The 25,946-nt window shown below is 46.7% G+C and overlaps 2 protein-coding genes across 12 annotated transcripts in view; one reads left to right on the top strand and one right to left on the bottom strand.

Annotated features, from left to right (window-relative positions):
• The window catches only part of SYN3 (synapsin III), a 483,026-nt gene that overhangs the window by 259,435 nt on the left and 197,645 nt on the right, over nt 1-25,946 (bottom strand). The gene's annotated exons all lie outside the window — the stretch shown is intronic.
• Nucleotides 1-25,946, top strand: part of TIMP3 (TIMP metallopeptidase inhibitor 3) — a 56,931-nt gene that overhangs the window by 713 nt on the left and 30,272 nt on the right. The gene's annotated exons all lie outside the window — the stretch shown is intronic.

The following is a 25,946-nucleotide window of genomic DNA, read 5'->3' as shown; positions in this document are numbered from 1 at the left end:
TTGGGAGGATGGGCTGGGGGAGCAAGGTGGGGAGAGTGTTTCTAAAACTTGGAATGCCAACTAAAACGCTGCGACGGTGAATCTTTAAAAAAAGAAAAAAAAAAAAAAAAGAAAAAAAAAGAAAAGAAAAAGAAAAAAGAAAAAAGAAAAGTCGCCAGACTTGTACAGGGAAAGTTGCAGGAGAAACTTGAAGTTTTCTGAGTTTGCCTCATCTCCTGCACCCATGAATTTAATTCTTTTCAATGAGACCCAACCGAGCCTCACACTCCCTAGGCAAGTGCTAACTGAGCTTCTTGGCCTGACCAGTTTGGGTAGATTTAAGGAGAAAAATGAGAAGAAAGCCTTGGGGTTGACCCTCCCCAGAGAAACTGTGTTTGAGAGTGTTGATAGCAAGCAGAAGGTGGCGTGTGTGAGGGATCACTTATCATATAGCTGTGAGAATTCACAGGAAGGTTATTTTTTTTTTCCTTGAATGTGTGTGGGGAGGGGGACACAGCAATGGAAAACGGATTTGTCACCAAGAGAACAAAGATGCCAGGGGTCACATCATGGTGACTCTTTCAAATCAGACTTAGCATCTTGATTAGAGACTCGGTAAGAAGTAGAACCAGTTTTTATCAAGGGCCTTGAGAGTGTCCTGGGAGAACTTGTTTGGGAGTTTTCAGGACACTTGTGTTTGGATGGTCAGAGATGGAGTAGCAGCTGGAAAACATCTCTCCTCTCCTTTCCAGTTCATAAAGCATACAAGTCCAGTGGCCCCTGCTGTGTGTGTGTGTGTGTGTGTGTGTGTGTGTGTGTGCTGGGGGTGGGGTGGGACAGTCTCGCCACCCTCTGCCCGTGTCGATTCAGAGGTGAAGAATGGAGCATGTGTGTTTTAAGCAGTCATAAAGGGGGAAGGAAATTTTCCACTGGGTCCTGGGTGAGGGCCTCCACAAGTGTGCTGCAGGGGAGGAGGGGGAGGAGGCAGGAACCCGGCAGGGGAGCGGCTGAGGTTGGGAGGGGTGCTTCTGGTGGGCCTGGTGAGCCCAGGGGAAGTAGGGGAGGTAGCTCTGGGGACTATGTCAGTCCAGCTGGCAGGCAGAGGTATTTGTGTAACCTGGGGTCACCTGTGTTAGTGGTTTCCTGGGGCCCGTGAGGTACACCTTTCTCTCTCCTGGGGGAATGTGGCTGGCCCCTGGGTTTGTGGATCGCTTGGAAGGATACTTTTAGGCTCCCTGAGGCCTGGAGCCCCCACCCAAATATTACATGACCTTTCTCTCCTCACCCCATGGGTGTCATTCCCACCAGAGCAGTGCTGGGAGTGGCTGCTGCTGGTGGCAGTGCGTTCCAATCCTGCTCAGTCAAGAGCATATACTAGGGGCCAGGAGTCAGGTGGCGTCAGAGTGTCCTCCTCTGCCTGACAATGTTTTGGGTGTGTTCACTTGGATGTTTTTTGTGTGTGGGAAGAGGGAGACCTCAAGTCTTCCCTCTGCCCTTGGCTTTGCGTTTTCACCCTGGAAGTTCACCAGTGAGCAGTGGAAACAGGAGCAAGGAGACCACTTCCAAGGGGGGTACTCTTGATCCTGTTCACTGCTTGGGTTTCCTGCTGTGTGTCTGGGCTGACACAGAAAGTTCCTCATAATTTCTCTGGATTTTTTCAAGACGTGCACCCACATCCCCCTCCTCAATAGACTGTCCAGAGGAAAGCAAAGTTACTAGGAAGTACCCAAACACCAGAACATTGTGGTAGCAAAAATAAAAAAGAAACAAACAAAATCTTCGATACCGCTGGCACCGATCCAAGACGGCTCTGCCTGGGTTTGGTGGTGCACTGCACTTGTGGCAGGGATGAGATAATGCTTTTAAAAATGGGAGGTGTGGGTGTGGGCCGCCTGCTTGTTGACCTCCGCTGCCTTACAGTACCCTGCTGGCGTCCAGTAGGTGGCTCCCAGTCTGGGCTGACACTCTGCCTGTCCGCTCCCTGGAGAAATGTGTTGATGTTCTCGTTCCCCTTGACCCTTAAACCCTGCCAGTCAATGCTGTAGCTCATGGAAGATGCAAGCACCAGCACACCAGCTTCTTCTTCCAGAACCTTCCTGGCTGTTTTCTCTTCGTGGCTGGGTGCCATGTTGCCAGGCGAGGGTCCTCTCTAAGGAACCCGCCCATGGTCTTCCCTTTCGTTTCTCCTCATCCACAGGTGTCTCTTTTTACCTTTCTCCCTCAAAGCCCTGGGGATTGGCATTGCCTTCTGGGTGAGGAGGAGTTAAAAGGTGTTTCTATGGCAACTCCAGGCCCTGCACCCTAACGAAGTGTTTAGGAAAAGAATAAACTACATGCCAGCTTATAAAACATACTGTGGGGGAAAGAAAAGAACTTGGCAGCAGCCACGATGTCTGTGGCCCCCTCCCCACCAGTCATTGCCCCTGAAACTCTTGACAAAACCTTGACTCTGGAGGAGGGAAGGGAGGAGACTAGGAATGAAGAAGGCAGCCTTGGCCTGCTTTCTGCTTCACAGCTCTATCCAGCTCAGGAAGGGGTGGACAGTGCCAAGAGTCTTCTGAAAATTGGGGTATGTGTGCACACGTGCGTGTGTGCATGCATGCTTGTGTGTATGTGTGTGGGGGGATTCTGCAGGGGGGCAGGGGCAGTAGAGAGAGAGAATTTTGCTTCAGAATGCTAAACCCTCCTTTGCAGAGAAGAAGAATAGGGCTGTGAGGCCCGCCCGCCCAGCCTGTTGAGAATTTGAGAGTGAGGCTCAGCTTGGGGGCCGGCTGCCAGCCCTGGAGGATGGGCTCTGGATGTCTCCAAATTGTTTTGACAGGGACCAGTGCCAGCAGATTCTTTCAGTATCAGATCTGAGGTTGTGGTTTTAGCAAAGAAGCCATTTTCAAAAAAGCCCGGTCTGTTCCCTCTCACTCACAAACACAATTATACTGTACACTGGACTTAAGGAAAATGAAAAGGATCAGACTTCAGAGAGGAGCCAGTCACTTGGGAAGTGAACCCAGGCTGTCGACAGACATCTCAGTAACTGGAAAGAGGAGAGCTGCTCTGCGCAGGAAGAAAGAAGGGACATCTCTCAGACTCCCACTGGGTGCAGGCACTTTGCAGACCCCATGTCCTTTGTCCACCCAGCATCCTTAAGAGTAGGTATTACCCTGATTTTTTTTCAGATGGAAAACACTGAGTCAGAGAGATCATGCTTGCTCAGGGTCACCCAGCTACTCTATGGTAAGACTACACCCATTCTTAGTTATGCCAGACTTTCAAAACTTTTCAGTTTTCACTTGGCCTTGATCTTCTAGGGCCGGCAACTCTTCCTAAGACCAGGATGCAAAGGACAGTTAATATCTGAAGAACGCCCTACTTATCGACTTGGGGAGTTTTCATTACAAAATATGAAGACAGCCAAACTGGCCAGAGGTTTTAATTAAACATCATATTATGGGAGTGAGAACTAATTACTATTATTATCATCGTCTTAGGGTATAAATAGAGAAAAATAAAGGGATGTTTTTAATGTTCTTTGGCTATTAGAACTGGAAGAGACTCTCAAAGCCACCAAGTCCAAGTTAAAAAAAAAAAAAAAGACTCTGTTTATCTCACTGAGACCCAGGGAAGAGTAAAGCTGACAGGGACAAGAGATCTTAGCCCTCAATCCTCTTCCCCTTCTGAGTGAGGATGAGTAGGGGTCTCCCAGGACAAGGTGCCCAGTCTATATAGACAGCCAGTATGGTGGGAGGAAAACCAGAGAGAATCCGGAGATGGGGTCCTGGGCTGGCTAGGGAAGGTGCCCCTCCCACAGTTCTGTGTCCCTTTCACAATCCCTGGATAGATAAGGCTAGAAAAGTGGCCACAGAAGTGGCCTGGGTGGAGGGACTTTTGTTTGTTTTGCAGGAACAGCAGGAACCATTCAGCTCCACTGCTGAATGGCACATTCCAACAGGTTCATTAATTAAAAACAAAAACAACAACACAATTCTCCATTGCATTTAGTTTTTACCATTCCAGGCGGTATGGACAAGGAGGCCCCTTCTTCTAGCTTTTGTCATGGTCAACTCCTGGGTGGCCTGGAGAGGCAGTGTCGGGTGATGGAAAGGCCATGGGGCGGGCAGAACTGGGTTTAAATCCTTCCTCTGGGGCTTGTTGACTGTGTGCACTGAAGCCTGTTATTGGCCATTTTTAAGCATTAGTTTCCTCATTTATAGAAGGGGAATAATAATCTGTATCTCCTTGGCCCTTTAATTTTTATCTGCATTTAAAATATTACAAGGATAGTATATATTCATTCTATGTTCATGTGTGTATGTGTCTGTGTGTACCTCTGTGTCCATCCATCCATCCATCCATCATCCATCCCTGTCTGTCTGTCTGTCTGTCTGTCTGTCTATCTATCTATCCATCTAAGTCAGATAAGGGTAAAATCCTTGTTGAGTCCTTCCTCTAATTCTAGTCCCTTCCCCAGATCCTTTCTTCCCTTTTCTCTCCAGATGTTTTCTTCTGCTCCTTATGTATGTAAAGGACACGATACATAGGTATTCTTTACATACACAGGTACCCACAGACAACTCACAGTGGTTTTCCCTTGGAAACATGAGTGGTAGAGCACCATTGAGAGTAGAATACCGCATACAGCATTCTATTTTTTTCAATGAACAATGTGTTAGAGATTGTTCTCAGTTAATGTACATATAGATCGGCTTCATTTTTTTTTAATGTGTAGCATTCCATAGGGTTATACATTTTAAAAACTAATTATGTGATTACTATGTGCCAGGCACCATTCTAAATAATTAACACGCATTAACTCATTTAATTATCTCAAAAGTCCCATGAGGCAGGTAAGCTACTGTTGTCTCCGTTTTACAGAGGCAACTGAGGTGCAGAAAAATCAGGTAACTTATTCAAGGTTGTAGCAGAACCTGTATTTAAACCCTTGCAGCCTGGCTCTAAAATATAATCAACTACTATATTACATATCACATTACATTATGTTATATATCATATTATATACCATGTATTGCTATTTACTCTGTAGTACTATAACAATATAATAGCCCTATAGGTATAGGTATATATTTATTTAGTCATCCTGCTACCGATTACATATCTAGGTTTCTAACAGCTTTTCATCTTTACAAAGAGCACTGCAAATAGTCATTGTACAATCCTCTTGTTCATATGCACAAACACTTCTCTATGGCAAATACGCAATTTGGAATTGACATAAAGTACATGCATTTTACATTTTAACAGTTCCTGACAATGTGCCTTCCAGAGTGGCTGTGTTCACACAGTTCTTTTCAGATAAGCAACATGCAGAGATGGAGGAACTATTACAGCTATTAACAGCCCTGTGCTGGAGATCCTTTCATGCTTCTTTCAAATGGGAAAACAATTTATGACTTTTATTGACTTTGTGAGGTTTTTTTTTTTTACCCTTTTTGCTTATCCCTTTGTTTCTTTGAAAGGGAGCAATATGAAGGCCACTTAGACCAAGCTGATGGGAGCATTTTGTAGGGAGAATGGGGCTTACATTCCAGGAAAGCCATGGCCCTTGTCTTGTTGCTGTTTGGGATTAATTTGGTTGCAGATGGTTTTACTTTTTTGCTTTAATAATAAGCCATGGGCCTTTCATGGCACTAAGTTGCTTGATTTCGGGGTTTGACATGAACCCAGGTTTGTGTTTTAAAGATGTGTACATGCCCAGGGGCTTGTTTGCTGACTCAAAGATATCCCCTAGTTGACTGGGCCTGGTCAGGCTCAAGGTGGCAGCAAGGGGATGCATCCCTTTGTCCCCCTTCTCCCCTTGTCTTTGAATTTGGATGGTGCTTAGATGAGAGTGGTGGGATGGCCATGGGATGGAGAAGGACAGCCTAGAGGGGGCGAGGTTGGTTCTGGCCAAGAAAGACGCTAGAGTCTCATCTTGATGGGTGCTAGAAGGGCTGGTTTAAGAGAGAATTTCACTGTCCTGATGAGACCCTTTCAGTGGACTCTTGGGATAAAGTGTCATGAAGTGGCTCTCTCAATGGCCAGTCTGGGCCCTACCCCCCTTGTCATCTACCTCTCTTCACTGGCCCTTCCAGTGAAGTTCCTATTCTTTCTCTGGGTCTTGGCCAAGGCCCCTTGGTTTTGAATACCCCTCATTAACTTCTTATTTGCCAGGTATCACTTGATCCCAGTTTCCTGCTCGCTCTCTGGCACTGAAGCAGAATAGTCACATCGTGCCCCAATTGTACACATGTTGAAAAAATCATCTTTAGGAAAAATCAAGTCTCCAAAGTTGCTTGGAAAATTCCCAGAGGGAGTCATTCTTGGGCTGACCTAAGGGCTTTGGACCACCCAGAGGGACACATCTCGCCCCTCTAAGAAGGGAGGCACCTGCTATGCCCTATGCATTACTCGATAAGCCCAGCCCCACCTTCAGAGCATAATACTCTACCACCCTCCCAAAGAAAGAAATTTAAAGATTTCTAAATGCTCCACAGAAGGGGATCATCAAAAATGATAACTGCCTTTCAATGAAGTGCACTTGCTATGCTCCAGGCACTACACCAAACTCCTTTTTTTTTGCATGTCAATTACCCTATTATGGTAGAGGTAGAGACTGCCCATCCCAGCTGCCTAGTGAGGGATCTGAGGCCAGAGAGGTGAAATCACCCACCCAAGACCACACCACTAAGAAGCAGATGAACTGGAACCTATGCTTGCTTAGTCTACCTCCAAAACCCGTGTCTTGTATCAGTATGGACCAAGGGCTAGGACTCTTTAAATTTGAGAAGGTGCTACCCTTTCACAACCCCATATTGGTTTTTTGACTCTCTACTGTGTCCTCAGTATGCTTCTCTTTGATTATCTTCCATAGCCAGCCTCTCCAGCCCCTGCTTCCCCTGCTGTCCCCAGTTTAATTACAATAGTCTTAACAAAACCAAGCCTCACACCCTATTTCTAATTCTTAACCACCACTCTTTCCATTCAGTGGTTCCAAGCCTTCAATACCACAGATTATTTTTAATAATTTTCCTCCAGTGGATTTCATCTTTGGAAAAAATTATCCATCACAACTTCATGTCTCAGGTGTTATTTTTCCATTACAAAACCCAGTTAAGGAGATCCCATTGTGGCTCAGTGGAAACGAATCTGACTAGTATCCATGAGGACGCAGGTTTGATCCCTGGCCTCGATCAGTGGGTTAAGGATGTGGCATTGCCATGAGCTGTGGTGTAGGTCGCAGACATGGCATTGCTGTGGCTGGTGTTGCTGTGGCTGTGGCGTAGAGCAGTGGCTACAGCTCAGATTCGACCCCTATCTTGGGAACCTTCATAAGCCAAAAAATCCCCAAAAAACAACCCAGTTAAACTATATCTATCACTTCTGACACTAGCCAGTCATTATTCTGGTATAATCAGCTAATACAATTAACTTCAGCCCAAAGCAAAGAACCTTGATGCTTTCTTAAGCCTGAGAAGCATTCTCATGGATTATTGGATAATGGCAGTGTATGATTTTGGCTGGCTCACTAAAGTGCTGAAAAGAACTCACGGACCTCTTGTAGATTGCTGTTCTGCCTCCTCTGGGAATGGTTCTTCACTTTCACACCAGTTTGCCATCTCTCCACCTGTGGACATGTCCACCCATCTCCCACCCTTGCCATTTCCATGTTGCCCCCAGTGCTGAGAATAGGGCTGGAGGAGGCGATGGGTAACTGACATGTCCTAGTTGAGTTGCCTGCCCTTTCAGAGGAGGTGACATGGGCTCAGGTGTTTGTTTTCCTATATGAATCTCTGATGGCTGGAGCAGATGAGTACCAACTCTAGCTAAAGGGACTCACTAAATAGCATTTGACAGGAGGTGACAAGGTGTCTATCCCAGCCATAGTGGGACTAAGAGGGCTTTGGGCTAGGTTGCTAACAAACTAGTGTCTAGAGGAGAGGAGGGGGCCAGGAGAACTTTTCGTGATTCATCAGAAGCCATCTACAAGACTGGGATGGTTTGGCCACCACAGAAGTGACAGTCCATGCTGCCCAACACCCAGTTCTGATTTATGTTCACATAAAGCCTATCACCTAATGGTGTCATTCATGGTCCCAGGCCTGTGGCCACCTGCTCTTTGTGGAGGATGGAGAAAGGAAGGAAAGCTGAAAGATTTGGCTTCAGAGAATCCAAGGTAAAGTTCATCAGGTGGAAAAATAGAGTCCTTGGGTGACAAGGTGTGGGGAGGGCAGGGAGAGGGGAAATCTGAGCAGATGAGAGCCATTCCAGAACCAGAAACATTAAACATTGCCAGGCGATCATCCCCTCTGCCATCTTTGACCCTTCTCAGAATGAGGGCACTGGGCACTGGAGAGCCCTGTTGCTTGCAGAGGAGGACTGTTCATCCCTAAATCTCAGGGCTCCTGCAACCCCAGGTTAGGGTATGGGGAAGGAGAGCCTTACAACCTGGGTCAAACATCCTGAGGATGTGGTTTTCTGACATGAGGGCTCACCTTGGCTAAGGTGCTTGCGGTTCATGGATTAGGATGGATCTCGTTTTGATCTAGACTTAATCATCATGAATAGACAGAGACTTTGAGATTTGGAAACATAATAGCTCTGTGAGCTCTGCATCACAGAGCATGGGTTAGTACTCTGGCTTCAGTTTCCTCATCTGCAAAATAGGGGGAATAACAGCACATACCACATTGGGTTGGTGACTAAGTGAAAACATTTGGGGAAAATGTTTTGTACAGAATCTGCCACACACCAAAAGCTCAACAGATGTTAGCTTTTAGCAGTAGTGTTATATTATATGGCAGAGCAAGTATTCTCACTCTATGTTTGGTGAGGAAAGTGGGACTCTAAGGGGAGATGGGATGTTTTCCAGGGTCACATACAGAGAGCTGTGTTTCAAAGTCATGGTTTGACACCCCCCTCTCCCACCGAAGTCTAATGTTCTTTCACTTTGTCACACCGCCTCCCACAGGACAGAACAACAAAGTTCCCCTCTATATTTTCATGATTCTCCGCAGTTTAGAGTCTTAAGTCTACCTGATCATATTTGATGATGACAACCTCCCACTGAGGAAAGCAGGACAGTGAGGGGTCATTGCTCCCCTTGAACAGGTGTGGGCAGTGAGGACTGGTGTGGTTCAGGAGCTCGGGATTGGAACCAATGTCTTTCAAGTCTTTCAAGTCTTTTCAAGGGCTAGATGCCTCCTGTCCCTCATCAGACTGCTCTAGCACATTTGCCTCTGGTAGTCACAGGTGATAGATGCTGGGTTAGCCAAGGGCAGGACCTGGGAAATGGCGATACTGAACTTGGGTGTCAAGTCCGTAGCCCTGTCCTTATCTACCCCAGGGTTGGGGGATGTTCACTTGTCTAGGAGTAAGCACTAGCCTGGAGTTATGATACCTGGCATCTAGTAGTAGGTCATCTCCTAATTCTAGAATCACCTTAGTGATGTCAAACTCCCTGGATTTTAGAGTTTTATCTGTGAAATAGCAGGACTGGCTCTTTGTGGCATATATACACCTTTCCCTCCACACACATTGATGGTAACTGATAGTTTGCTGAATGCCTACTACGTGTCCAGTATTTCTGGCTCGAAGCTCCTTTGGAAGGGGCTCTTTAATCTAGCAGCATAATTGAGCACATAAATACATCAACAACACCTTTTAGGAGGTAACTTCTTTAGAAATATGGTCTATTAAGGCAAGAGCCAGAATCTCTGTGGTTGTAAAAGTGGATGAGGGCTTTGACTAAACAAAACCACTAATGAACTGACATACTTTGTCAGATGACATATTTGACCACCAGGCTTCCTGTTGGAGCAGAGCTGGTGTGCCAAACAGATAGCAAGCTTGCCAACCCGGTAGGTGGCTAGAATTAAAAATCAAGGTCACTTCAGTCTCTGTCATTGATTGTGGGAAGGCTTGGTAAAAATTCTTTTGAACACTGTTAACACCACTACTGAAGCTGAGAGAGAAGAGGTGGAATTGAGAGTCATTGCTGATGGGAACAAGGCCTTTCTGAACCATGGTGTCTCTGAGCAGCCCCGTCCTCCAGAAAATTTGGTTAATGGCTTGGCTCAAACATCCACACCTGAACAAAACTCCCTTCATGCATGATTGGCTTGGATAAAAACCTGTGATTAAGACATGTGTCATCTGATGGAACCTTTGCTTAAATGGATGAGGAGAGGGTTTAGAAGACTCAGATCAAACATGTGCCCTACTGGGCAATCCCAGTCCACTCCTCTCTCCAACAATAGAACAGAGACATCCGAAGATCTCACGAAGGACTGAGAGATGTGAGAGAGCCCGGACATCCAGGCTGTTCTCTGGGACACAGTTCCAAGCAAAATGGGTGCAGTGGGAAAAGACTGCACAGGAGGTAGGCAGGTGTAGGTGTAGGTTCCAGTTCTTTCTTGACTGGACTGGGTTTCCTCACCTCTCACCTAGGTCGGATGACAAATCCAAATGCCCACCGAAGCTAGTCGCTGGAAGCTGGATGGTTGCATATTAAATATGTTGATTTATTACTCAGCTGTACAAAAAAGCATATATGTGTTTCTCTAGTCTCCTGTTTTCCCACTTTGAATGGGTACTAACAATCATTTCTTTATTATAAGACAAACAACAAAACAGTGGGCAAATATGATGAACTAATGACTTATCTTTGGCTTTGGAGTAGGGAAGCAGTACGGAATGGTGGTGACTATGGCAAATGGAATAGTTCATGTCCCTTCTGAAGGGGATGGCTGTTCTCCAGCTCCAATCTATCAGAATGTAAGTCCAGTACTGCCAAATCTCCAGCCTCTTAGGATAAGCTCGAAACCCAAGATTTTAACATGAAATCTGATTTTTTAAAAAAATTATGGTTCAGTTAAAAAGAAACACACACCTATACATGTGTGAGCCAAATGAAACATGTCCTTGGGCCAGCTTCAGCCCTATGGCTCATCAGCTTTGTGACCTTGAGTTGAGATAATCTCTTGAATTTCCTTTGGGTTGCAGCATCTCTGAGTAAATAGGACCAACTGCTTTCTCAGGCAAAATAGTGCACCTGTCCTCTGTGTCCCAGGTGCACCCATGTTCTGTATCTTACTTTCCACACTTTCTGAGGTGGTTAAGAGCACAGGTCCTAAAGTTATACTGCCTGGTTCAAACCTTGGCTCCAGTAATTGCTAGGCTAGCTCTACGATCCTAGACAAGTCAATCCTCTCAGCCTCCTTTTCCTCACCTGTAAAATAGAGGATGCCATAGTAGTACTTTTAACTTTGCAGGGTCATGGGAGAATTCACAGAGATGATGGGAGTTGCCAGCTTGGCCTACAGCCGATATGTAGCAAGGGCTTGATAAGCGTCAGCCATGGTGCTCCCCTAGACGGTGAGCCAGCTGGAGTACAGGGAGTCACATCCTACTCTGCCCAATGCCTAGTAGGCGTGCATAAATTATCTCGAATGAACGAGGGCATTCGAGAAAGAGAGCCTTCCAGCCTTTCCTGGCAGTGGTGTACTTAGCTTACATGTGTGTCGAGAGAGAGAAAAAAGGAAAACCAGTTTTCCTGGTTGGGCACAGCCAGAGCAATGAGAAAAAGCTGGTCTGAGCTACTAAGATAGCAGATAGCAGGTTAAACCATGGCAGTCGTCTTGGAAAATATGACCAAAGCCATTGCCCATCCTTTTCCAAGCTGAGAAGCCAAGAGGTGGCATGGAAACCAGAGTGCACATGTCAGACTTTGGGTGCATACGTCGTGGGTGCTTTGGCAGCTTGACAGATTTTATTTATTCAGGGCCCCTTTAGCCAGAGGAGATTCCTGGAGGCTCTTAAAATTTAATGCCCCACCTGGATAGTTAACATCTGTGTTTTATTTTGTTTTAAAAAGTTAACCCCAAATAGTTCAAATTCCTTCAGGATCCCTGGAAGAAGGGTTTCTTACTGGGCTACCCACAAGCAGAGAGGAGAAAGAGTGAGGCAAGACCAAGACCTTCCAGGAGAAATAACACTGCAGGCCACAAACGTGGGCTATGCACGTAATTTAAAATTTTCTTGTAGCAGTAATAAAAGGGGGGAGGGAACCTGTGAAATCCATCTCAATATCGTTCTTAATCTGTCATTTCAAAATATTATCTTTTCAACATGTCATCAATTTAAAAATTATTAATGAGGTTTACATTCCTTAAGTTTTTGAAATCCAATATATATTTTACACTTGTAGCATACCTAAGCTTGGACTAGTCACATTTCAAGTGCTTAACAGCCACATGTGGTTAATGGCCACACATTAATAGGACAGCACAAGGCAAGACAGTATTTGTAATGCAAGCCATCTTTTTTTTTTTCCTCCTTCTAGTGGTTTTATGAGCTATGCACTGAGATGGGGGGAAACTGGGAGTGCACTAGGGCTGGTAAAGGCTCTGAGGCTATTGACTCTGCTACAAGTGACTTTCAGGCTGCAGGTCCCTGTGCTGTGAGACTGTAGAGCCATCTGAGTCCTGCTCTCACTTGACAAATGAGGAAACTGAGATCCAGAAAGGCGGGGTAGTTTGGCCTAAGAGATAGAGCTGGAAATGGAATAATAGTATTATTTGGTAATATCTGACACTTATGAATCATTTTTACATTCCCACAAATTACCTCCTTAAACTCTCATAACCACCCAATGAGAAGGTGGTCATTTCTATTTTGTAGATGAAGAGATCTGGGCTTAGAGGAATTAAATATTGGGTCTAACACTGGTTGACAACTGTCTTGAGAATGTTACGTACATATTGTATCAATTCTACTATTTACTATAAGTTTCATATTAGGAATTATTATCATCACCACCATTCCACTTCTCAGATCTGAAAACTGAGGCTGAGAGAGGCTAAGTAACTTGCTTAAAATGTGGCTAGTATGTGGTGGAGCCTGTCTGACTCTAGAGTCTGAGCTCTTAATCACAATTCATGTTCGAGGTCACCACGCCATATAATGGCACAGTGGTGTTTGAGCTGGTATGTCTGCTCCCTGGTCCATGGTCTTTCTCTACCATCCCATTGTGCTGCCTGGATCACGACCCTTTTGATTTCTAGCACTTTTTGCCTCACTGTGCTGCCAGTAAGGACCAGACCAGGGAAACTCTGGACCCCAGTGCTGATTAAAGGGTGCAGGCAAAACAGACACATCTCCTCTGGCTTGGCTGATTCCCAGGCTGCTCTAACCCATGAAGGCCAAATTCCTGGCCCAGTGGAGGAGGGTGGGAAGAACACTTGTCCTTTCTGCCTTCCCAGTTGGGCGAGGTCAATGTACCAGGTTAGAAAGTGGTATGTGCCTAATTGCAGAGGGTGCGGTTGAGAGGATTAACACTCTTTAAATAGACCTCAGGAAACTAAGAATAGCCTCACTGCCTGGAAATTGATGGGTATTCTGGACCACAGGCCATCCCAGTTAGTAAGTGCTCAATAAATGAGATGAACTATAGGAATAAACAAATACTGAAAATGGGTCATTGGGAGAGCCCTTAGCCAGTAAGACTCTGAGCTCTGTATCAAGAGGACTTCAGACTGAAGTTATTTGCGTCTTCCTGCAGGCTGGAGACCTCTGTTACCTCTGCTTGTCCACTTTTGCAGTCTTGAGGGTCTTGAGGCCGGTGTCTTTATTTTTGGCAAGGAAAACAGCAAGCACTTAGAATACCAGGGAAAGGCAGGTTCAGTTTGTTTCCCCCTATTTCTGGCTTGGGGCCTGCTATACCACCAGGCCAGAAAGATGGGCATTACTTCTTTTTGTCCTATTATCAGGGCTTCACTGTTCCCTAGGGCACTTTGAAGATTCCAGTCCATCAAAGCCTTAAGATGGGAACCTCTGAATTTGCCATCAGACCTGGATCCATCCCCTAACACAGAGTTCCTAGGACCTTACTGAAGGCTACATCATTTTTTTGGCTCAAAAAATTGGGGTTGTCTTCCTGGCAAAAATTCAGCATTGCTACCTCTTATAATTTATCAGGTGAACTGTAAGGATACGGGCAGGAAAGATTTCCTTGTACTGTGGGTGAGCCTAAAGCAGTGTTTTCCAGGGTGTGATCCTCTGAATACCGGCTGTAAGAAATGTTCTTTAAGCCAACACACTTGGTAAAGTTGTTTACTGTAGTCTCCCTTGGAGATGCGCAACCGCCATCAGCAGAATAAAGGCTCTGAGGAGACCTGCTGCATGGTAACCGATTTAACTTAAACACATCTGATCCAGGAACTAATTTTTCCTAAGAAACACATATAAACCTTGTTGGCGAGACACTGCCCAGCTGAGGATTCTGAAAACCACTTTTGCCCACTTGCCTGCCCTGTGACTGCCGAGTTGGGGAGGAGACAGCCATCAGTACCATCTGTGTTGCATATGGCTTATCTGGGGTTTTGCCAAGCAGAAATGGCTGCATCAGTGTGAGTGGGCACCGGATAGGGGCGGGAAGAGGAAGAGGAAGAGACTGAGTGATCCTCACGGCCAGGCGTTGGCCAGACTAAGGTTCCATCCTCTGCCCCTGACTTGTTTTATAATCTTAAATTCTGGCAGTTCCAGTTCTTGGCACACATCAGATTTGTAAACCCTTGTATCTTGCTTACACTGTTAGGGGCTTGATGGAAGGAGATGTGGCCGTATGAAGTATTTATGACCTGAAAGTCCAGGGCACAAGTACTATGGAAAAAAGGTCATGAGCAGCAGAGGGGGCTTACCTGTGTGTCCCCATCCCTGGTCCCCAAGTAGTCTTAGTCTGAGCTCTCACGTCTCTGATCTACACTTCTCTTAGATGAGCATCTTACCATTTTACAGTTAGCCTCTTGGAAATCCTGATTAAAGCTACCTGATTAAATATTAAAGCTACATATTTCTAGAGGTTCAGAGACTTCCCTGAAGGCCAGCTATAATCATCCACCCAACTCAGAACACTTATCTAGAGAATCACTGAGTTGGTGATGGTGTGTTAAAACGATAGCAAAAAGAATAACCTAACTTGGTGTGAAATTGTCTGAAAGTGAGTGCCTCTGCAAATTCAGTGCCTGCTTGGAATAGTTTGGTGAAGGAATGGATTGGCTATTTTGCCTCAGTCTACACAGGATTTGAGGTGGTCAACTAGGGATTTTATCTCCTGGTTTTGTGGCTCTGGGCAAAGCAAGGACAGATACTCCTAGCCTATGTAGTGGATCCACTATGTTCACACTAGTACCAAAGGGTCTTGGCTACCAAGGTTCTGAGGGCAGTGTGGGGTGTAGAAAAAGGGGCCAAGGCCTCCAAAGGATAGGGCCCCAGGCCTGGCCCTGCTCCCTCTGGCTGTGCGATTCTAGGTGTATCACCTCCCCTTGAAGGGGCCTTGATGCCCTTGTTGAAAAGGTCTTGGGTCCTAGGCATTGACCATAATGATCCCAGCTTTCAAGGTGTTTCCTTGGGAGAGGGAAGGAAAGAGCAAAGTGGGGCCAGCAGAGGGAGAAGACTGGGTGTTTGCTCAGCCATCCCCAGGGCTGGGGCCCCAGCTTCTGCCCCATTAACTCCTGTCAAAAAGCCCCCATGCCTGTGGCCAGACTGAGGAAAAGCCTGTGGACAACACGGCTTCCACCTGGGCCTGGGGGTTGAGGTCGGGGGACAGAGCTAGCAAGAGAGCAGCAGGTAGGGCTCTGAGGCTGGGAGGAATGTGGGCTGGGGAGGAATTCCCTGTCCTGGGGCTCTGACGCCATGGGCCAGGCAGGCAGTGGATTCCCAGCCAGCAGGGTCACTTCGCCTCTGCCACTCCTCTTACCCCCTCCTTCATAATTTCCTATTTCCTGCCTCCTTCTCCTCTGACACAGTTATAAATAACCTCCAAGGCTGGCCTCTGGGCTTGAGCATAGGTGAGCCCAAGGAAAGTAGAGGGGACGAAGGTGAAGCTGCATCCCCCACTTGGCTGAGGTGGGGGGGGTGGTCACAGGGTTTCAGGTTGCCCGAGGGAATTTTGTTTCCTTATTTTTTCCAGTAGGGAATGAGGTAGTGAAAGAGGAAATTATCTGTGTTGACTTGGAGAGGCTTGGCCTCCCTTGAGTTGGTGCTGGGTTATGCCTGCAAGGAGCTACTGCTCTGGTGGCTGAAGATCCTGGAGCCACAGGTCTGAGAGGCTTAGAGAGAAGGCATCTCAGGATACTCAGAGGGCTGGGCGCCATGTCAGCAGGACCTGTGGCCTTTTTCCATGCCTGGTGGGAAGCTGAAGGCTGTGTGTCAATTTCTATCTTCTTCCTCAACCGCCAGCCATGTCATAGGTTGACACCACCAGGCATGAGCCTCAGTCACCATCATCTCCATCTGGCTGCCTCCATGACTGTGCAGAGGATCCATGAATACATTCGCTGTGGACACATCTATTCCTTGAACAAAGATTTACTGAGCACCTACTAGATTCCAAGCAATGGGCGAGGTGCTGAGGCCACAAAGAGCAATTGGCTGTGCACGTACTCTCAAGGCTTTGGTTCAGCCTGTCCTCCTCTCAGCTGTGGCTCTGCCCTCCCACCTCCACCGGTCAAGCTTGGACAGATGAAGACCTACAGGAAGCACAGTTGAGGTCCCCCTTTCCCACCTCATCATTTGTTTTCAAAGGTTCAGAATACAGAAGAGGGGGATTCTGAAGTGGCCAGTGTATTAACTTCACTGTCGCCCATTCACTGCCCGACTTCCTCTTCTGCCATGGGCCCATGGAAGTTTCTACAGTCATGATGTGCTGGCTCTCTGTGGTACCCATCCTACCACATGGCTTCCTTGGAAACTCATCAGCTTTTTTTTTTTTTTTTTTTTTTTTTTCCCTGTGTGTGCTATAGGCTGCCAACTCCTAGAGAGGGTAGAGAGGGTGCCTTTTTTTGATTCACACAAAGGTGCAGTGTAGGTGTTGCTCCTGGCTCAGCCAGGGTAGTGAGTCAGACCTCCTGCCTGGCCAGGCCCTAGCTCAGGCTGGCTTGTGTCCCAGGCCATCCTCATTCTCTGTCAACATGACCGTGGGTCATTTCCAGCATTCCCTTCTTTATCCACTGGTGTGTGTGTGTGTGTGTGCATGTGTGTGCGTGTTGTCCTTGCTCTGCCGTCTACCCATTCTACTGCAGCTCCTGGCACCACTTGGGGACCTGGAAAAGCTAAGCCTGGCAACAAGGCTTGGTATCAGGAACCAATAGGCACCCAGCTCATTGGCATTTTTTTTAACCTCATTTAATTTTAGGATGAGGGACAGTTTTGAGAGTCAGCCTGAGATTTTTCCTGACTCATGTTTCACTGGAACATCTTGATTCTGCAACACATTTGCAGGGATGGGCACAGACCCCAGAGAATTCAAGTCCTGGCATCATCAGGACCTGTACTTCCAGGTCCAGGAAGTACCAGGGGTTGGGGAGCTGGGGGTTTGGGATATGTTCTGGGATAGAGGATTGCAGAGGCTCACTCACTCCTATTTGTAATCCAAGTCTATAGGTGTTGGTTCTTGGAAGGAGGAAAGGAGACTTACTGGATGAGAAGTACTGTGTGAATGATAAAGAGGCTGAGCAGGTTTTGCCAGACATTGCTAATTAATTCTCTCACTGCTTATTTTATAGATGATAGAAGTTAGGGAGAGACGTGTTAATTGGCTTCAGGGCCCCTGAGCCAAGCATGACCAATCTGAGAAATCCAGGTGACTTCATGCTTTTCCATCTCAGCCTTGCATGAGACTATTTCTGGGCACCTAGAATCCTTCTGTAGGTCTAATTGGAGAGACAGTGGAGGGTGTTAGAAAGAGATGGAGCTTGGAGTCAGAGAGACTTGAGGTTAGAATATCAGTTCTGTCTTTTCTTCATGGGGTAAGTTTGACTAAATTGTTGTAAGCTCTGAGCCTCAGTTTCCCCAACTGCAGATGGGAAAGATCCCAGTTGTAATGCAGGGCTGATGGGACGAAGGGTGAGCTATGTCAGCAAGGCCAGGGGCTCTCAGAAAATGTTGAACTGAGGCTGGATTGAAAAGCATGTCCTTTACTTTCCAATGAAGAGCTCCTCTCTCTCGGTAACCACTAAGATGTCATTAATGCTATGCTAATACAAGCAGAAGCCAAGAAAAGGTTGGTGTGGCTCCTCAAGGAGGTAGAGTTTATAAAAATAGATATATTGGAGAGACCAAAGAAAGGTAAATAACTTTATGAATGGAAGGAGGATGGGTGGAGATCTGTTTGCTCTGGTCTTAAGCCTGGTTCTGGGATGAAAGAATTAAGAATGTCAGGTTGGATGAGAAAACAGAGGCCCAGAGAGATGAAGCCCTTCCTTAGGGTCATGCAGCTGACTGGGGAGCAGGGGAGACAGCTTCCAGTATTCATAACTGCCCCATGTAGCCCCTCTTGTCACCCTATGCCCCCTCAGTGGAGGGATGCTTTGAAAAGACAAAGGAACCTTCGTGAGCAGCACCCCCCTCCGCCCCGCCCCAGGTTGGGGGGGGGGGGCTCACTGCCCTGAGCTGTCTGCTTCAATGACTGAGAAGCTGGAACCCTCCCATCTGTCCTTCCCCCTGCCTGCCACCAGCAACTAGTTTGTTTCCCTGTGCTGATGCCTCTGGGGATTTCCAGAGAATGTCCCTGGTCTGGGCAGAGCCGTGTGGAGAATCCTGGTGCTTGCATTTCCATCCTCACAGAGTTTGGTCTGTCACTTCCACAGGCTGCCATTGAAAACCAAGAGCCTCAAAACTGAACATGCCCTTTAATCAGCAGTCTCATTTCTGGAAATCTAGTCAAAGAAATACTTAAGCAGTGAGGTCCACAGCTGCATTGTTGCTAACTTTATACACAAAAAGGATTAATCATGAATAGATTGCTAAAATTATGATACATTCATACAGTAGAATTCTCAGTAGCCATATACAATGGCTTGAGGTAGCCTCTACTTAACGATGTGGAGAGATTCCCATGATGCACTTTTGAGCAACAGAAACCAGTTGGTTAAAAAAATGATATGGCTATTTATAAAAATATATAAAGAAGAAATTTTGGATATCTATATAAATACCAAAACATCAGCACTGGTTATCTCTGGTTTGTGGGAGTCTAGGTGATTTTAATTCTGATCAGTATATTCTATAAAATGAAATTTCATGATGTGACATTATTTTTATAATCAGATAATAGAACAATGGTGGGAAAGTAAGGACTCAGCGGATACCCTGGACTTAGGTGTACAGCACCATTGTGGGACAGCAGCAGGAAATTGCCCCTTTCCCAGGCACACATCTTTGGCTCCTGGTTTGAGGGAGGAACTCCTGTGTCTTGTGGTGGGCTCATCCCATCCTGCTCCTGTGGACATGAGCTGGATTTTCTCTGACTGAGGGACCTGAAGTGGGTGGGACCTGTTGGCACTTGCCACAGGGGATGTAGGAGGGGGGTTCTTATTGGGGACTCTGGGTGGGGTGGGTTTCCTCTGCTTCTCTTCTAAATAGATTTGCACCTGGGGGGTTGCCAAAGAGAGTCACCTCTGAGAAACCAGGATGCAGTGGACCTTCTATATCCCAGCCCAGAAATGGCTGGGGTGCTGTGGATTGGCACAGAGCTGGTCAGGCCTGGAGGGGGGCGGTCTGGGACTGAGTAAACCAGCGCTAGTGGGAATAGCAAGTGGAGGGAAGGAAAAGTGTTGCCAAGAGAAACTTGGGCCCTGAATGCTGAGCTCTGGACATAGCCCAGTGAATGGCTGAGGCCGGAAGAGGCTTGGTGGGCTCTTGTGGGGGTGGGGAGGGAACACCTCACTCAGAGTGAAAAGACCTGGGTGGTATCCTTAGTCATCCACACTGTTTCAGGCAAGTCAGTCCAGCTCAGAGCCCCCATCTTCAGGCCTATGAAACAGGTATTCTTACAATCCCCCATATGGCGATTGCAGGGGAGGATCCTATGACACCTATGGATGTAAGGTAATGGAGTGGCATCTTAGGAAGGCAGCACATAGAAAGGCAAAAAGTCCCATTTAGAAAGTCAGAGAGCCCTTAAATCCCTCGAGAATACAATGCCATCTCTCAGTAACTCCATCTGAGCAGGCCTTCCTTTAGCATTGGGACAGGTCCCCGTTTCTTCACTGGACAGCCCCAGAGGAAACAGCTGGGTTGTTTTAGGAAAGCAGAGGACAACACAACCAAGACATGCTGTATCTTTGGGCACCACAGTCATACAGGATGAGATAGTATCTCCTAGGCTCACTCAGGAATCATGGGTAGGAGAAACTGACTGGACCCTTTAAAACTGAGGAAAACAATATATTTATAATAAAATATACATAAGTTTGTACCAAAACAGAATCACTGAGTTCAGCTTGGTTAGAGATGTATGTGTATGGTGTCAGTTCCCTGTACACATAGAGAAGAAAGTTACTTTTATTAGTTGAATAGGTTATTCTTATGGCTCTCTTCACGAGAAACCTTCTGGTCTGTTTCCTCTCCTTTAGATGTCATTCTTTTGCTTCCAGACCAGTGTTAGAGGCAAATGCCTTTGATACGGAGCAAAGAGAGGGAAAGCAGTTTGCATTCACTCTTTGACCAAAAGGGATGCTCCCCACCGTGCAGCCTACTACAACTGTCCATTCCAAGTAGAGAGCTTTTTATAAGAAGAAGGGGCAGGCAGGGGCAGGAAGGAACCTCATGTGGGGTGATGGCCTTAACCACTGACTTTGTGACATAAACCATTGTGCTCCTCTTGGCCCTGCCTATTCTGGGACGTTTACTGAAACCTTGTAAAACTTTTGAAATAACAGACTGGGCCCAATGAGGCAGAAGAGGGATAGGACTCAGGCAGTAGGATGTCCTTCAGACTTGATCACTGGCTGGCCTAGGTGGGGCGGGGGCAGGGGCTGTGGGGTGGGAGGATGGGGGGAGACAGGACTGAGTTGTACAACCTGAGAAACCGTGCCCGATGCTTCCTCACCTATGCTCAGTGTGAGGCTTAGATGTCTGCAGAGTAGTCAGCTCATAAGTGACTGGTGACTTGGGTTAATATTAAAATTATGGGCTTAAAAAGTGGTGATAACTTCTAGATTCAGAGAAGTCATCAGGTAAGTATGTTAAGATGTGTGTATGCATATGTGTGTGTGTTTGCATATATTTGTATATAAACATTCACATGTACATATGTGTATATATACACAAACATAAACACACAAGGATGTTTATCACAAAGTTGTTTATAAAAGTGCTGTATCCACATAATTGGAAACAATACAGCTCTTCAAAGGGATGAGGCCGAGCCAGATGGACTGATATATTAGGACTGAAAAAAACCCCAGATCACCAAGAAGTATGTTCTATGTGATGCTGTTATTGGGGCAAGGAGGAAACCTATATCCATAGGCTTATATGAACAAAGGGAAAAAACTGAAGGTTAACCTATAAATACGGAGCATAGTTATAACTGGGTGGTAAGAGTTTATTTTAGGTTATTTAAAAAATTGTCATATAGTTTTTTTTTTGTCTGCCTCTTTTTTCCCCAACTTTTCTTCAGTAAAGTTGTACTATTTACATAAGAAATAAATAATGTAACAAAATAAAAAGCATATGGAGTTCCCATTGTGGCTCAGCAGTAATGAAACCAATTAGTATCCAGGAGGACATGGGTTCGATCCCTGGCCCCACTCAGTGTGTTAAGGTCTGTGTCGCTGTGAGCTTTGGTGTAGGTTGCAGACACAGCTTGGATCCTGAGTTGCTGTGGCTGTGTTGTAGGCTGGCAGCTATAGCTCCGATTCGACCCCTAGCCTGGGAACTTCCGTATGCCTCAGATGCAGCCCTAAAAAAACAAAAAGAAAGAAGGAAGGAAGGAAAGGAAGGAAGGAGGGAAGGAAGGAAGAAAAAAGAAAGAAAGAAAAAAAGAAAGACAGAAAGAGCATAGATAAAGCCCCAGGAAACTGGCAGGTAAGTGCATGGACCAGGAACTGTAGCAGAAAAACAGATACCTTACTCTCTTTTGTCAAATTCTAGCCGTGAGGCCTTGGGAAATTTCAGTGTCCTTACTGTACAGATCACAGGCAATTGAGGTCTTAAGATGTTAACAGTAATTTTTTAAAAACTCTATACTCTGACTATGTCATCTTAATTATTCTTTTCTCTGAACTCCCTGGCATTTTAGATAGTGCATTTTAGCTGGAATACAATTTACTGTGCATCTTCAGTTTCTCCAAACATTTGCTAAGCACCAGGGTGTCCACTATCCAGGCCCAAGCTTGTCACCCAGAGGCCTGTGAGTGAGTGAGTGAAGGCACTGAGCTAGGCTTCTTCAAATCTGCTCTCCTACTCGACCTTGTGACAGCCCTGAGAGGTTGCTTCCACTCTCCTCTCACTCCACTTGAGGACATCCAGAGGTGGAGATGGGATTTGAATCCAGAACGCTGGCTTCCAAGCCCAGCAGAAGGAAAAGGGCTGGAACTCCACAGACAGCATGTTTTCCAGCTCTCCTGCTCTGAGCCCTGGGATCTCATCTTGGGGTACAGGGCTTTGCTGACCATGATTCTTACAAGGATCCTTACAAGGGCCCACTCTGAAATTAAAAATCCCTAAGTGAACAAACCTCCAGCTTTCCTTCTCTTTCCTTCTCAGTCCTGAAAGCGAGGCCAGGAGAGATGAGCTTCTGCCAGGAATTCGGCAAGGGAGTTTGCATGGAGTGTCGGTTTCTCTACATTGCTGGGTGTTAGCTTACCCCCGTCCGGCACCAGCAGCAAAAGCAGAGTCAGGCGTGGCTGAGAGCAAAGCTCCCAGTTTAAATATGTGAATTCATCTGTGCCTGGACAGCTGCATAGCTCAAGCAGGGTAGAATCTGCTGCCCTACCCTATTTCCTTGAAATCCATACAGGGACACAGTTCCAAGGAGCTGGTGCCAGGACCTGCAAGCTCCTACTTGTAAAAGTAGATTTTAAAACATGTGAGGACACAGGCCTCCTCTCGTGCCTCTGGACTTCTCTAGGTGTCAGCATGAATCTCATGGGCGCCTAAAGTGACCCTGGGAGGTGGGCAGGGAAGGGGGGGCGATGACAATTATTAATTCCTTTGCTTTCACTCCATCCCTCCCTCCACTCCATTCTCCGAAAAGCAGCCAGAGTGACCTTTTTAAAATGTCATTCAGATCTTGGTACTACCCTACTTAAAGCCTTCCAGTGGCTTCCCAATTCCATAATGAGTTCTAGAAAGCTCTGTGGGATTTGGCCTCTGTCTCCTCTTGCCTTGCTGTGGCCATACTGGCCTTCTGGCTGTCCCTTGAATGTTCTAAGCTCCAAGTCTGTCCCTGTCTCATGGACTTTGAACTTGCTGTCCCTTCTCCCTGGAACACTCTGTCCCCCAGATTTTCACTGGCTGGCTCCTTCTCATCATGAAGGTGTCAACTTGGATGTTACCTCCCTGGAGAGGCCTTCCCCTGCCCACCCCATCTTACAGTTCCACCCACCACCCCCATTCTCTATCTCCTTTTCTCTAGCACCTGACATCTTACTGGGTATTTGTTTATTGTTCTGTCTCTGCCATCATCATTTAAGCACTGAAAGAGCAGAGTCCTTACTTGTGTGTCTCACTGCTTAGATCATATTTGCAACTCTGATATTTGTTAAATGCAGGAATGCATGCTATTTTGAAAGATGAGGAAATGGAGGCTCAGACAAGTAAAGAATCTTGCCCCAGTTTATCCAACTAGCAGAGACAATGGTGGACTGCAGCTTAGCTCCTGTGCTCCAGCCTAGAGTGGGCGAAACTCAAGAAGGAGAGTTCTTATAGGGCCACTTAGGAGCAGACAGCCTCTCAAGACAGAATACTTTTAAGCTGATGTGAAGCAGCAGATCTTTCAGAGATATAAGCCTCTGGGAGATTCTGCCATCTGTCTGCTACTGCACTAGAGCCTCAGAAGGAGGTCAGCAATCCAGCCACTTGCCAACTGCTGCACCCAGGAAGGAAGGACCAGAATTTAAAGAAGCCTCTCCTGCCCACCTAGATGAGCCTTCCAGACCACAGGCAGGGCCACATGGACTTATAGATTTTTAAGGGCCATTATGCAATCTCTTTGCTTCCCAGTTGGGGCAACACGTCCTGGGATGAGACTGACTTGCCCATGACTACTCTGTGGTTAGTGATCCAGGTGGCTGGCACTACGGTTTCATGACTCGGCCAGGACTTGTCTACCCACCACAGACTGGCCCTGGAAACTAAGTGTATCGCTCTCCCACATGCATTGCTTCCATGTGTTTGGCTCCCTAGCATGTTGAATTGAGCCTTTCCAGATTCAATGCTGAGGCCAGCAGAGTGGAGTGGTGTTGGGGCCAAAGAGTCCACTGGCCGAGCTGTGGGAGATAATCACGTAAGGAAATGCACACTCTTCCTATTTTATTAGGGGTCCCCAGGAAGAGGGAGGGCAGGACAAAAACAAGGATCTGGATAGCTAGTCACTCCTTATCTCTCCACTACCCAGGGGAAGAGATCACCGGCTTGCTCTCTATGGTGGGCTTGAATTTGGTGCAAGAGACCAGCTGAAACTAGCACCATTTTGATGCACCAGAGTGTACTGCTGAAGGATACGGGGCAGGGATAAAAAAGGAACCATGAAATTCAGCCCAGCACTTCTTAGCAGGCCCCCACCCCCCACCATTGCTAACTCCAGTCCCAAATCAGAGAGGCATGAGTTGTATTGAACATTAAAACTAATGCCTTCTTTGTTTGAACCTTCCTTTCTTGATCACACCTGGTGGTTCAAAGAATTGCCGCCAGCTTCCTGTTCCTGGGGTGCTGAAAGAATACCCATAATTGTTACTGAATAACAGATAGAGCATAGGGACATGCCCCCTTTGTCTAGCTGGTATGTCAACTGGCATTTCATTACAGTGGGGGGTGGGGTAGGGGCAGAGGCACCCTCAACATTTCATGTGCAACCACTTGTCCTGGGGATTGATGGGTGTTAGATGCTCCATCTAGCCAGTATCCCCACCTCCTGCTTCATGAAAAGCAGCCCTGGTTTCCATCAGACCTAGGTGGACTGCATCTGGCCTTCACTCTACCATGGCCTCCCCACAGAATGCTGGCCACAGGCCGTTCTCTCCTCCGGCCAGAACAATGCTGGGCTCTGGCTGCTGACCCTGGCCCGAGCAGGCCTGCCAGCTCCATGGCTCGCAGTCCTCACTTCGCACATTAGGGCTGGCTTCCCACACACACAGCTTCTCTGCAAGAAGGTTTGGGGACTACCCACACACTCTGACAGACCACTTTTGGCCTGAACCCCTCCCACTCAGGTAGAAAGGGACCCACATGTGATCCAGAAGGACCTAATTACTCATTAGCATTTCTAGCAATGCTTCCTCTCCCTGCCTCTTGCTGGGCCTCTCTGCACTGCTCTGGGGTGTTCATTCACTTGGACTGATACCTGTTAATGTCCCTTGTTTCAACCTGACCTGAAATCACAATGCCCCTAGCAAAAGTAAGTGGGACAGCCAATGTTTTGTGAGGGGAGGGTTGGCAGCTAGGCTGTGAGCTTTCAGTGCCCCATATGGGTCCCAGCTAGTATTCTGCATTTTCTTTTCTCTCTTCTTGGAACTGTTTCACTGTTTCTCCTACTTCCCTCCAGCCTCTTCACTGCCTTGTAAAAATGGGCCTCTCGTGAAATAATAAACACCACCACTGTTTCTCAAGGTTGCTGCTTATCAGGCACTGTACGTTCAGTGTCTCACTCCATCCTGACAACATCCAGATAAGGCAACTTCATTTTCAAGGCTGAGAGATTTAAATGGTTTGTCCGGGAGTCTGCAGCTTGTAGAAGTTGGAGCTGAGATTCCACCTTAGGTTCTTTGGTGCCCAAGTCCTCGTGTTCCTGACATTGTACTGTGCAGCCCCCTTTCACAAAAAATGTTGTTTCTGCTAAACCCTGGAATAGGCCCTTGGGAAGCTGCTTTTGATCTTTCTTATTGGGTCCCCTCTGCACAGATCATGCATAGGAAGTTGGAAACAGATATGCAAGTTAAAGAAATTCCCAGTGGAAAATACCAGAGGTAACT

This window comes from Sus scrofa, chromosome 5, assembly GCF_054392235.1.
Source record: "Sus scrofa isolate SSC_HxYL_T2T_F1_AM1 chromosome 5, Sscrofa_HxYL_maternal_Yorkshire_Landrace_v2.0, whole genome shotgun sequence".
Lineage (NCBI taxonomy): Eukaryota > Metazoa > Chordata > Mammalia > Artiodactyla > Suidae > Sus > Sus scrofa.
The sequence above is the reverse complement of the archived record's forward strand: the minus strand, read 5'-3'. Positions and strand labels throughout refer to the sequence as shown.